Here is a 13,768-nt window from a genome sequence, read left to right as displayed (position 1 = left end):
AAACTTAAATGACTAGTTCTTTTGTGCTCGCCACATACTTTGGCGAATACTCACCCAATTACTCTATTTATTCCTTGTGAAAGATTTATTCGCCCAAAATGTTGCCAATTCAGCATTCATCAACCTTTGTTTCTTGTCTTATTGAAAATCTTTAATGATTACCCATAGTTAGTCAATACTTCTTTAAGTTAGCTTATAACACCATAAGAACTAAACATCCTGTAATCATCGTAGGGATTGCTCTTCCCATTTCACCGTAAGACATTTCCCTCAAGCATTTCTACGAGTACATTAATTTCAGAGTTCGCCAAAAGTTTCATTACTTTAGAACTCTCCACATACGTTGTTCCTTCAGGGTTCATTACATTTGCCATACCTTTAGAGTTCCCCATATATATATATTTTTACTATTCTTTCAAAGTTTGTTGTACATACTATGCTTTCCACAAACCATACACATTGTTCCTTTATAGTCAACAAAGAATTCCTTTCCTTTCGTTTAGGGTTCGCCACCAAGACGCTCCCTTCTGTTGTTGCCACAAGAACTATCCTTTAGATTGCGCCGCAAAGGCATTCCTTCCATATTTCGTCGTAAGGTTTCCTTTATTCGGATTGCCATAAGGGCTTCCTTTACATGGTTAGCCACATAAGCTTCCTTTACATAGATAGCCACGAAGGCCTTTTTTACATAGGTAGCCACAAAGGCTTCCTTTGCATGGATAGCCACAAAGGCTTATTTTACAAGGGTACCCACAAATGCTTCCTTTTAATAGATAGCCACAAAGGCTCTAATTACATAGATTGCCACAAAGTCTTCCTTTACAAAGGTTTTTCACAAAGTCTTTCTTCAAAGGTTCGCCACGATGGAATTCCTTTTAGAGGTTTGCCACAAAGGCTTTCTTTTTAGATACGCCACAAAGGCTTCCCATTTTTCGGTGTTTCTACGATAGGGATTTGCCTAAACTCACCTTAGATGAGGTTTTTCTCTCATCACCTAGGGTCACGTAGAAAACCCTCCTTTGGGCAATAACCTTCCTTTACTTCTTTCCATATGATGCCATAACCCAGTCATGGTCTTATACGATATGGTATTTCCACATGATGTGGTTAAAGTCTCGATATGGTTCCATAGACCTTTCCTTTTAGTAAATAGTGCTTAAAGTCCCAATGGACTCCTTTAGTTGAATCCGAAGATAGACATCGACTAATCATACATTAACTCGTACAAGACATACATGATCATATTTTTTCCAGACACATATTACACCTTTCAATCTTTCATATACAAACATCGTTTAACCTCACATTCCTATTACAAACTTAGACTATCAGATTTCATGAAATCCATCCACATAAGTCCACAAATGATACATTTCTCATTAGAATCATCACATCATACTTTCCCAGCCTGAATCTAATGGTTTAATCTTTTTTCACTAAAGTTTCTAGAATGCATAACATACATGCAAGACACAGCTTAGAGACTCACTTAATAACTTTGATGGGCAGCTTGGACTCAATATCCCGCACTCAACAAGATATTGTAGAATCCACTACCTTGTACAAAAAAAGATCACCATTAATGTAACACCCCTAACCCGTATCCATCTCTAGAATAGGGTTATAGAGTATTACCGGAGTTTACAAATTAATTTATAGACATTTCATAGCATTCATATTTAAAATCAATCAAAATCAAAACATTAATGAGCTAACGTTGGCCAATTTAACTAATACATGTCATTATAACCAGAATCAAAACATCCAAAATTACCAATAGATTTAATGGATAGTGTGCTAAACATTCATACATCCATTCAATCCATTATTCCCTTTTATCAAATATATCAATGTTTCATCAATTTTCATACAATGAACATTCAAATCATATTCACATCAATAACATACATTTCAAGCATTTAAGAATATAATTCAAGTTACATGAACTTACCAGACTAAATTGCGAAATACCAAAATTTCGGGATATTTTGGTAATTTTCTATTTTCTCTAATTTCCACCCAATCATGATCTAAATAAATATTTCATTCAATTTATTATTTAAATAATAAAACAATTCATTTCATGCAATTTGGTCACTTTTTGTCATTTTTACGAATTTACCCTTAAAATATTACTTTTATTCAATTTAGTCCTTGAACCTAAAACATGCAAATTGACCATTTTTAATGCAAACTCATGCTAGTTGAATAATCATTTATTTTCCTCCTCCTCCTCTCCATTCCACATCCTTAATGTATAATATGCTTATATGTAACATTATCTATAATAACATCATTTATTTATATATTAATTCAAAGTTATCCACTTGAGTCATAGTCACTAAATTATTTATATCTAGAGCTACGGAACTTCGAATTAAGATCCGGTAAATTCCTACGAAACTAGACTCGCATATATTCTTACAATAAAATTTTTAGAATTTTTAGTTTATCCAAATAAGTAAATTTTATTCTTTAAACTTTCCCCTATGTTACTGTTTGATAGTTCTGACCCCTCGTTACTAAAAATTAATTATCTCTTTATACAGAATTTGGATGATGTTTCTGTTTGCTTCTATTGAAAATAGACTAATTCAGGATTTCAAACATATAAATTTAAGCCCATAATTATTTTTATTCAATTTTTATGATTTTCCAAAGTCGAACATGGGAACCCAAATTCATTCTCGACCTTATCTCACAAAATTTATTATATCACATGATTTTACAATTCCATTACTTACATCGTTTCTTCTATGAGAAACTATACTTAATAAGATTTGATTCCATATTTTTTTCATCCTTTAATTCAATTTCCACAATTTATGGTGATTTTTCAAAGTTAACCTACTGCTGCTGTCCAAAACTGTTTTAGTGCAAGATGTTGATTACTAAATTTATAACTCCCTTATTCCCTTTCTCTATACTATTTCCCATCATTTTCACTTATTTCCTTCACTAATATATCAAGAACATAATAATTTACTTAAGAAAACTCTACTATAACATCATTTCCATACTTTTTCAACAATAACAAACTTAAAATATATTGAAATCTTTATGTTCTTATCTTATTCTATTGATTTCAATCTTTAACTTCATTTTCTCTCTTCCAGCTTTTATTTCTTTAATCTAACTTGACATTCTAGCTCCCCATTGTGTCCTTATTATTTTTCTCTCTTGGAAGCTATGGAAATTCTTTTAATTTCTAGGTGAAAATAGTAAATTTTTGGTGAAAGGACCAAATTGTAAAGAAAGCAAAACTTTCTTTCTTCTCTTCTCTTCTAACGATGGTTGCATGGCAAGATGATGATTTTTCATCATCTTTCCTCCCTTTTATATTAATCATTTAATAATAAAATAATACTAAAAATCTTAATAAAATATTAATTAAATAACATTTATCTAATTAATTAATTAAAAATATCACAAATATCATCATTACCTTCTAGAATTCTCTCTCTATTTGACCATTTTGCCCTTTATAATCTTTTGAAAATTCATCCTTGAGTCATCACTTAATTTGGTAAAATTGCAATTTAGTCCCTCAAAATTCTTCACCTTTTCAATTTGGTCCTAATTCATCCATTTTCCTTATGTTCTAGATTATTCCACCCTTAAATATTTACACTATTGGTCCTTCAAATTTTTTGTATTTACACTTTAACCCATCAAATTTTGAGTATTTACTATTGGGCAACAAAAGTTTTTTCACTTTTGCAATTTAATCATTTCTTGAATTAATATGTCATAATATAGTTCCCAATGTTGACATAATTCAATATTACCCTTTTTATCACTTTATTTCCTCATTTTACTATATCAAGGATATTATCTTACTTTCTTACTGTAGTAATTTTCGGGGTATTACAATTAAAACCCATCCAAGTAGCTTTTACAATCATATCAAACCCAATAACCCATAACCAAAGCCATACTTCAGCGGACATTCATGTAGATCTACTTTTCCAAAGCCATAAAACTAACCTTGACATGGAGAAAGATCACTTAGTAAATCCAAAAATTTCAGATTCAGCTTAAACAAGAAAAATACTTCTTATTTTCTCCAGCTCTAGATCTTAGTACCTTGGAGGAAAAAGAGAAGAGGATAACTCCGCTTAACTAAACCGGAGTACTCTTTTAACTTAACCCAAGTCTCTATTGGAACTTGGTAAATGTCACATCCATACTGAGTTGTCTTATCAAATATCTGCCACACCCAAGAAACCAACTCGATTATTTCCTTAGCTTTTAAATTTTCTTATCTCACATTCAGTTAACTCCTAACCAACTTACCCTATAACTTAACTGGCACGAGACCACAATTATTTCAAGGTGTACTATACCACTAGTGTGAACTCATACCCTAAAAATTATTTTTCTTAACCACAAATCTTATTATTTTAATTATAAAAATCTAGCATGGAAACCTTATTCTTTTTTCTTTATTTTGGAGTCTACCCACTCTATACACCGAAAAGGGATTTTGGGCAAATATTACTTCACCAATCATAATTCTTTATGACTATGTGTCCGATCCTATGTCCGCCAAAACGAAAGGGTTACTGGCGCACTTGAAGAGTTCCTACACTTAAAAGAATTTTAACATCAAACATTCAAAACTTACTCCTAGGTTTTATTTCTATAAACGGTACCTGCATACTACAAGGATTGGTTGCTCCGTGGATGCCAAGTGTTCCATCGTTTCTTCTGGACTTTTAAGCAATGTCGACAGGCATTCTAGTACTATAAGCGATTGGTACAAATCGATGGTAACTTTATGTACAGGAGATAAACCTATCGGTTGTTGTTGGCAGTGACACAGGACAACAATCGAAAAATCCTATCTATTTCTTTCACAATAACATCGGGAGAGTCAGCACACAATTGGGATTTTGTCCTATCTAAGTTGAGGAGGAATGTTTACCCCCAACCCAATATATGTGTCATTTTCGATAGTGGACCTAGAATACTGGCCACAATTGAACGACAGGGAACCTTTTGGGACTGCACACACCATAGGTATTGTCTAATACATGTTATGACAAACTACCAAGGGTAGTACAATTTTGTAGCTTAGCGTGCACAAGTGATTACCATGTGTATGTATTCGCCACTATATCAACCGTGTTACACCCTATACCCGGCCTAGTTGCCAAGCCCAAATATCAGGATGCCACACCACCATCTCATGTCATACTCATAACAAATTGTCGCATTGTTAAGAAATCATCCTCTTTATTAGTGATCTTATAATTTTTTAGTCAAACATATATCAACTATCATTAAAACATACCAAACATACTTTAAATAAAATTATAGTAATAATTGAACAAGCATTAGGATCACTTAGCAAAATTTCCAAGACAGTCACATACGTATCAATACTAGAAAATGGGTATCGATATTTTCCTAGTATGGTATCGATACTATTTGTAAAATCGGTACCAAATCAGAATTTTGTTTCTCATCTAAAATCAAAGTCTCGAAAAATATTGGTACCTTTACAAAAGTATCGATAAAATTACCCCACGTATTGATACTCATGCAAGGTATCAATACTTTATGATTCGAACTTCCTACACATCTCAAAATCATAGAGGTATCATTTTTACAACATGAATATTGATACCTTTACTCCAGACCAGAAAATACAACATTTTAAAGCATATAGGTCATTCCAACTTGTATCAATTCATCATGTTATCATATCATTATCAAATAAACATCAAAATGGTCGTAATACTAGTCTCAAACATCAAAATAAGTTCAAATGATAACCGACATAATATGATTCAATTCTCAAAATCCTCAGAGCAATTAAGCTATGGAACTTCCAAAACATCATGAAACTATCATTAAAAGTCTACTACATTACCTTATTCCTAAAATGAAAACAAATAATGATAATACCTACGGAAATACAGAAATGGACTTGCTTGGATCACCCATTAGAACCACACCGGCACACTACTAATCTACAAGGTTTTTAAGAAATGAGTGGATGAGCTTAACAAGCTCAATAAATGCCTAAAACAACTACCATGCAAACAATTCATCAAGCATTAATGAAACAACCACATAACACAACCTCATCTGTTCCAACTCTAGTGTCATATTATACTTACTCCTACATTATCTACTAGTTCTTTTACATGGTAATCACATTGGCATTTAAGCATATATCATATTACACATATAATCACCTAATATACAAGCATATATCACAATTCTCAAATAATCACATAACACTTAAGCATATACACATATAATCACATAACATTCATAATTTAAGATAATTTTGCACTTGAGCTATGAAACATAAAAGTGAACTCTACCATCACTCATCTGGTACACGGATCTCCAACACACCACATAGACTCATAGAGTCAAACATGTCCTAAAAGTGAAGCATAAAGCGAACACTCTTCCTTCTTTCCCCCTATATGTCCCGTTGAACGGAGCTTAGCTCACATTCCTTTATCCCTCCAACATGTCTCAAGGCCTCAACGCCCAAAATCACTATACATATAGGTGAGTACTGACAATCCTATGGCATGCCAACTATATCTAACATTTTCAAGATCACAAGGACAAAATATTTGAGATCAAACACATATTACTTATCGATTATCCATGCACTATCACTGCATATTTGCATCTTTAGCAACACAATGTCACTAACATTTAACAAATACATATCATGTACATACTTGCACTTTCATAACAGTTATCATAACCACATATCACATGTTATAGCATCTCAATTCACATATTCACAATCACAAGCACATAGTTCATAAGATAACATACGTATTAGAAAGATTACACTCAGAATTTAGAGTAGAGGTTTAGGCTACTACTAAATTACCAAATAACACATTGAATCATGTCCACAAGAAATTATTCTAAACACTCACTAATTACACTTTCGCCAAAAAGTCGAAAGCTCAAACTAGCTTTTCCTCTCCCTTAACTCTACTCGTAGAAGGTCCTATCAAATTCAAAAATTCAACACAACAATTCACACAACAATGCATTCAATAATCAACTAAGAACTCACCATAAGCAATCAAAACATAAGCCTAAGCTATGTTCCCTTGTAACCGAAATCTTTAACATAGCAAACTTTAAATTCAAATATCTCGGTTTATACTTAAATTTTTCGTAAAACCAATTCTGTTCATCTTATAAATCACCTATGACTAACTCCCAATTAAACTATAATAAAATACTCCATTCATGGTATCGACTTTTTTGACATGTTTTATAGCTATTTTCCAAAAATTTATTAAAACTCAAGAAATTTTTAACAAAACTTCAAAGTAAGGTTAGAAACATTCTAATTACATCAAAACTAATTGAATAAAACTTTGAAACCATGTTTTTACTCAAAATCTCGAAATCCACAATTAACGACTTAATTTTTGGCTTTTATTAAAAACACACAATTTAATGGCTAAAAACTTAGTTTTAAAGACTAAATAACATTTAAAAATATTTAGGAGTTGAATCGTTACCTTAGACGACAAAAAACTGAGTGTTTGATCAAAAACCTGAAAAACTCACAAGCTTCACAATGGAGAAAACTATGGTTTTTTTTGTGTTTTTCTTGGTATTTAATGGAGGTATTTTGCTTGGGTGATGATAGAAATCAAGAGAATTAAGGTTGAAGAACAAAAAGTGGAATAGAGGAGCTTGGGGAGCAAGGGATAGCTAAGGCATGAAGATAGAGAATATTAACGTGAAATTTATGGGTGGGGGATGATATTAGGGTGATTTTTACATTTTGGTTTATTGCCTCTTAAAAACTCACAATTTTGACTCTTTTACAAATCAGTCCAATTTTAAAAATTGAAGGTCTTTAAATCTCTTTTTCAAAAATTGACTTAATTTTCTAAAAACCATAGTAAAAAACATTGTCGATAAACCATGTCACAAAATTTCGAACACTCTAAGGCTAAAATTCCTAAAATACTCCTAAAATTCTTAGGTCCTATTTTAGGGTGTTACAAACAATTTGATATTTAACCGGTCAGTAGATTTTGTGCTTAATAGATAACCTATTTACTTTTCTCGATAGGGTACGAGCTCGTCTGACACCTTTTCTGTGAAATTTTGAATAAATTACAAGCCATTAACAATGTGGATGAGAGTTACCTATCCAACATACCTTTTGATTAGTGGACACAATCATATGATAAGGGTCTACGATATCGATAGCCTCCGGACGTACTAGCATCCGGAGTATGAATACTATAATGGAATATATAAATATGAGGCAGTTTCTATAGTATACGGGTCTAGTTGTAATATAGTTTTACAACGGTGTGGGTGAGTACTACGAGGATCGTACCCAATGGAGGTGAGTACTATATCAATCTTAACCTAAACACTTAAAGATCTAATTAGTACTTTAAATAAATTATAGTACGAGAACATAAACGAAAAGGTTTTACAGTTTTTAGAATAATAAAATAAAATAACATAAAATAAAATAAATAAAATTCAAGAGATAGAAGAGTGGAGTAAATCAAATCTCGATTATAGGTGATTTGCTTGCTTCGGTAACCCCCGTCAACTGTTTCAGGTTCCTCGTCAATAAACTAGTCGCTACCCTAGCAAGACTATCGATCTTCCACTAACATAACAAGTGAACAAGAACTACTTATCTTTCAATCTCACAATCCAAACTGGTTTGGGGTGAAGGTGTTCATGAATTGGCAATACTAATTTTAGGTTAGTTCCCACTTTAATGACTTCCCGAGGTTGTTAGGCTTAGGGTTTGTTTCATGTTCTTCCTTTCCCATACAGTTGATCTGTTAAGTAACCCTATAAAATAATTAATAGATCATACCTACACTCTCTAATCCCACATAAAAGGATTAGCTCCTCATGGCTTTCATAGACAATATGAAATTGATATAAAGAGAAAGCATGCTAATTATATCGACAAGATAAAGTAAATGAAAGAGCCTGATTGTATTGAATTTAAGCACGAATCCACAGAGTTTGAATGCTTCCACAATTTAGATATTTTGAAATCAACTAGAACAAATAAAAGAAATCTAAAACATAAGAATGAAAGAAAACTACACTAAATTTTACAGAGAGAATCTAGACTAAAGGAATGATGTCTATAACATGTGCCCAAGGAGCCTATTTATAGCTTTTAAGTGGTGGTCGTCCTTAACCCTAGGTTAGCTAACACCCTCGAGCTTTAGGTTTGATTGTGCAGACCAAAACGCCCCTACTTTGTATTTAATTTATGTCACAGAGTCGTTGTAACACCCCTAACACGTCTCTGTCGCTAGATTAGGGTTACAAAGCATTATCGTACAATCAAAAACATTTATCATCATAATATTTAAATAAATTAAACATATCATAATCCATTCAATCACATGCATTCAGTCCCTAAATCGAGCCCTCGAGGCCCTAAAAATAACTTAGAAGTAATTCGGGACTAATTTGAAACAAAATAGAAAATTTAGGAAAAAGTAGCAAAAACTGGAAACATGAGTCACACAATCGTGTGAAATAGCCCAAATCGTGTAACTTTTGAACAAGGAACCCACGGTCGTGTCCCAACCCGTGTCATCACCCGTGTAACTCATTGAGTGGGGTCACACATCCGTGTGCCAGGCCATGTAACTCTCTAAGTTGCCCCACATGCCTATGTGTCAGGCTATGGGCTAGGCCATGTAACTCACTCACTTGGAACCTTGAAAAACTTCAAATGACACCCAGTCGTGTTGTCAGGGTGTGTGTCTCACATGGCTATGTGAAAGCCCGTACCCTAGGCCGTGTGAACCTAAAATTTTACCTAAAATCAAGCCATTTCATAACCAACCCATTTGTGCACACTTCCAAAGTACTTAAGCACCATTCAAATACACATAACAATGCCATTTCAAACAACCTCATTCACCTAACCAATATGCCATTCAAAAGCACCACAATTGCAACCAAACATAACTTACCTAAACATGTCAATATTGTCTCATTTCATGGAAACAAACGTAATCCAAATAGGTACTAAAACATGTCACAATAGACCATTTTCAAGACAACAACAACATACCAAAAGAACCATATTATCAAGCATATTAAAGTAACTAAATTGACATAACTTGGTAAGGCATAAAAGTGCACCAAACTAACATAGCTTTCAAAACTTATACATGTCAAAACACCATTAACACTTTCACCCAAATACCATTACAAAACATCATATACATGTCATTATTAACCTTGGCCAAAAGATTCAAAAACTACTGAATTGACTACTAGATAGTGTAATTGATCTCCGACGAGCTTTCAATAATCTATAAAAAAATGGAAAAAAACTAGGTAAGCAATGAGTGCTTAGTAAGCTCGTATAAACTAAAACGTAACTTATCATGTCATTTATACAATTCAAAGATTAAACATAGTTCATCACCAATGCCATAAGCTTGTTAAAAGTCTAAATAATATCACTAACTTACAAGTTAGTATACTTATCCATTATACAAATGAAATCAACCATCAAATATGTAAATTTCCATATGTAATAACATCAAAACAACATAATAAACATTCAATTTAAACAACATTAAAGCGATTATAGATCATACGAACTTACCTCGAAAGCTAGGGCGTAGTAATATAGTCGAACTAATCTGAAGCCTTAGCTTTTCCTCGATCTAAGTACAAACTTGTTTTTCTTGACCTATATAGATAATTTCAATCAATTAAGTACTTCTGAAATTCAATTTAATCCATAGTTCATATTTATGCAAAATTACCAATTTACCCCTAAAATTTTAACTTTTCATAATTTTGTCCTTAAGCTCAAAACGTAAAATCTAACCATTTTAACTTAAATCCAACCTAACCCATGTTGCAAGGGACCTTACAGCAACTCATGATTACCATCATTTCACAATAAAACCTATAGATTTACAACTTTAACAATTTAATCCCTAATTCCAAAATTCATCAAAAATCACTTAACAAAACTTGTTTATTTTTCAACAAAGATTCATAATCTATCAATTAACATCAAAACTCATTCAAAAGCATTCATGCTAAGTCCTTCAATATTTAATAGTTTTGCAAATTAATCCCTAGGCTAACTAGATTATGCTAAAATGGATTCAAAAACATAAAAAAAAAACAATAAAAATAGGACTTGAAATCACTTACATGCAAGAAACAAGCTTGATCGAACCTTCAAAGTATAAAAATGGCTTCTTCTTTCCTTAATTTCGGTGGAGAAAGCCCTTAAGGAAGATGATACCAAATTTTACATTATTTTAGTTTACATTAATTTATTAAATTATAATTTTAACCTTAGTTATTAACTTTAAAATCAACCAAATCATGTCCATATTTGTCCACTAACATTAAGGATGGTATAATTACTAACTAGATCCTGTAGATTTCCTTTCCATAGTCTTTTGACCCCTTTAACTTATAAAACTCAACCTTTACACATTTTATGATATAGTCCTTTTTATCTAATTAAGCATTTAAACATTAAAATTTCTTAACGAAATTTTAATATGACCTTAATATAATCCCCAAGACATTAAAATAACAAAATTTTAAACATCAAGACCTGTGTCGTGACAGAGGTGGAAGTATACTCCTCCTTGAGACGTCTTCAAGGCTGTGTCGCGATACCCTTAGTCTGTGTTGCGAAATACAAGGCAAACTTGAGTTTTCTCCATTCTGTTCTCTATGTTGCAACATTCAGTCATCCATGTCGTGACATAGTGACCAATATTCATTTAATACGCCTTCTAATGGTCTCCTCCACACTCACAAAGTGTGTTAGCTTGCCTTTAGGACTCATTCGAACCCCTAAGGTCAATAAAAGACTCAATTTGTACATTTTAGTGAATGTAAATAAAACTAAGAAAACTTAACTAAAACATAATAAAAATGCTTTTATCCAAGCTTCTTAAATGCGAAAACTTTTTTAATCCACTACACTGAATTATCACAGATCCATCCCCCCCACATTTAAGTCATTACTTGTCCTTAAGCAACATAAACAAAAATAAGAAATAAGACAACCCTTAAGAAAATATCATACAAGTATTGACTTAGAAGCATATGACATAAGCATTTCACGCTTACTGACCACTTTAACATGATGAGTATCTGAGTTACCACTTTTGATGTCACATTTCTAAGTTCAGTATGCTACAAAATATACAAGTATTAAGGGTCTCACATGTAGGAGTCCATCAATAAATCGTATAAGTACTTTAATTATCCAACAAGAATCCAAATAGTTGTTTATACGTATGTTTAGTATGATGTCCATTCATGCATAACGATATTTAGGTCACATAGGACTTTTCAACTCGTGAAGTTTTGGGGCTTAGGACAGGTAAGGAATTCAAATATAGTAAGCATTAAGTGGGTTACAAACATAAAAAGATTTTAGCACATCGTATCGATCCCTATTCTTCCCCCCTTTAGTGACCCTTACCTACTCACCGCCTTATTCCTCCTTCTCTCACCTTCCTTGTCTCTCCATATATAAGAAGTCATAGCATGACATAGTAAGTACAGCTAGCCTTACGAGTTTTTGTGCACTAATGAATGATTTCTTCTTTATTTTATGACCTTGTCACTTTTCTCTATTTCACTACATCTCACTCATGAATGCTTTTTTGCTAGTTTAAGACTTTTTCTACTTGTACTAATTTCCTTTTTGGATTTTTCTTCTTGTTTTGCACATTAGGCTAACTTATAGTCCATATATCACACCAATCTTTCTTATTTCACTCTGTTTTTACAAACTCCGCTATGATGTATCTTTTTAACCCTAAATACATATGGCCAAACATCTCTAGTCATATAGTGCAGGACCAAAGAAAAATGGCAAATACAAATTAACATTTTCAGTCTCAGGGTTTGTAGTGAGGTTCATCAAGAAATGTAAACAGGCTTAAAAATCGATACTAAAGGTGAAATATAAATAAGACAGCTTTTTTGTTCTGGATGTGTTCCAAACAACACCTTAGATCATCCCTAAGTATCTCAACATGCACAAAATTAATCAACCAAACAAATACAAATTCAACCATTTATCATTAGTACTAGCATTCTCGTTTCCTTATATTTACTAGACAATAAACACATGACAGATCGACTAAGTTCATCCCTTGAGTTTTGATCATATTCGTTAAAGAAGATACCTACGCTGTCAATGAAGTAATTCTGTTGAGCTCCATGGTACCAATAGCTTTCTTGTACGTCCCAACTCTTGTGGTAGGGTACTAATAGTTATTGTTGCCAATCTTTTCTAGAATCTCAAATGATTTGTTGTAAGATTTATCCAATAATGTATCATTGGCGAATGCATCAACTACCATTTGCGTATGTGCATTCAACCCATTATGGAATATTTCCATTTGAGTTTAGTGTTGGAATCCATGCATTGAACATTTCCAAATTAAATCTTTAAATTGTTCCCAAGCTTCATATAGTGTTTCATCCTCCATTTGTTGAAAAGATGTGATGTCATTTCTAAGCTTGGCATTCATCTTTTGGGGATTATACCGTAGCAAAAATCTTTAGAAAAGATCATTCCATGATGCCACTGTCCCCGATGGAACAACGTTCAACCATGCTCTCGCACGATCTCTTAAATAATATGGAAATAGTTTAAGACGTAGGGCATCTTCAGGAAACCCTGTTGTCTAAATGAGTCACAGACTTCTACAAACAGTCTTAAATGTAGTCTCAGATCTTCAGTAGGTTGTCT

General features: G+C 32.6%; 1 non-coding gene across 1 annotated transcript; it reads left to right on the top strand.

The window, feature by feature from the left end:
• The first annotated feature begins 13,431 nt into the window (after positions 1 to 13,431).
• On the top strand, positions 13,432 to 13,538 carry LOC128040695 (small nucleolar RNA R71). The gene has a single exon (XR_008195501.1). It is a non-coding gene; the product is annotated as a small nucleolar RNA R71 (small nucleolar RNA).
• Positions 13,539 to 13,768: the final 230 nt, after the last annotated feature.

The sequence above is a fragment of the Gossypium raimondii genome, chromosome 4 (assembly GCF_025698545.1).
Source record: "Gossypium raimondii isolate GPD5lz chromosome 4, ASM2569854v1, whole genome shotgun sequence".
Classification (NCBI taxonomy): Eukaryota; Viridiplantae; Streptophyta; class Magnoliopsida; order Malvales; family Malvaceae; genus Gossypium; species Gossypium raimondii.
Note: the sequence above shows the minus strand (reverse complement) of the source record. Positions and strands in the feature narration are given on the sequence as shown.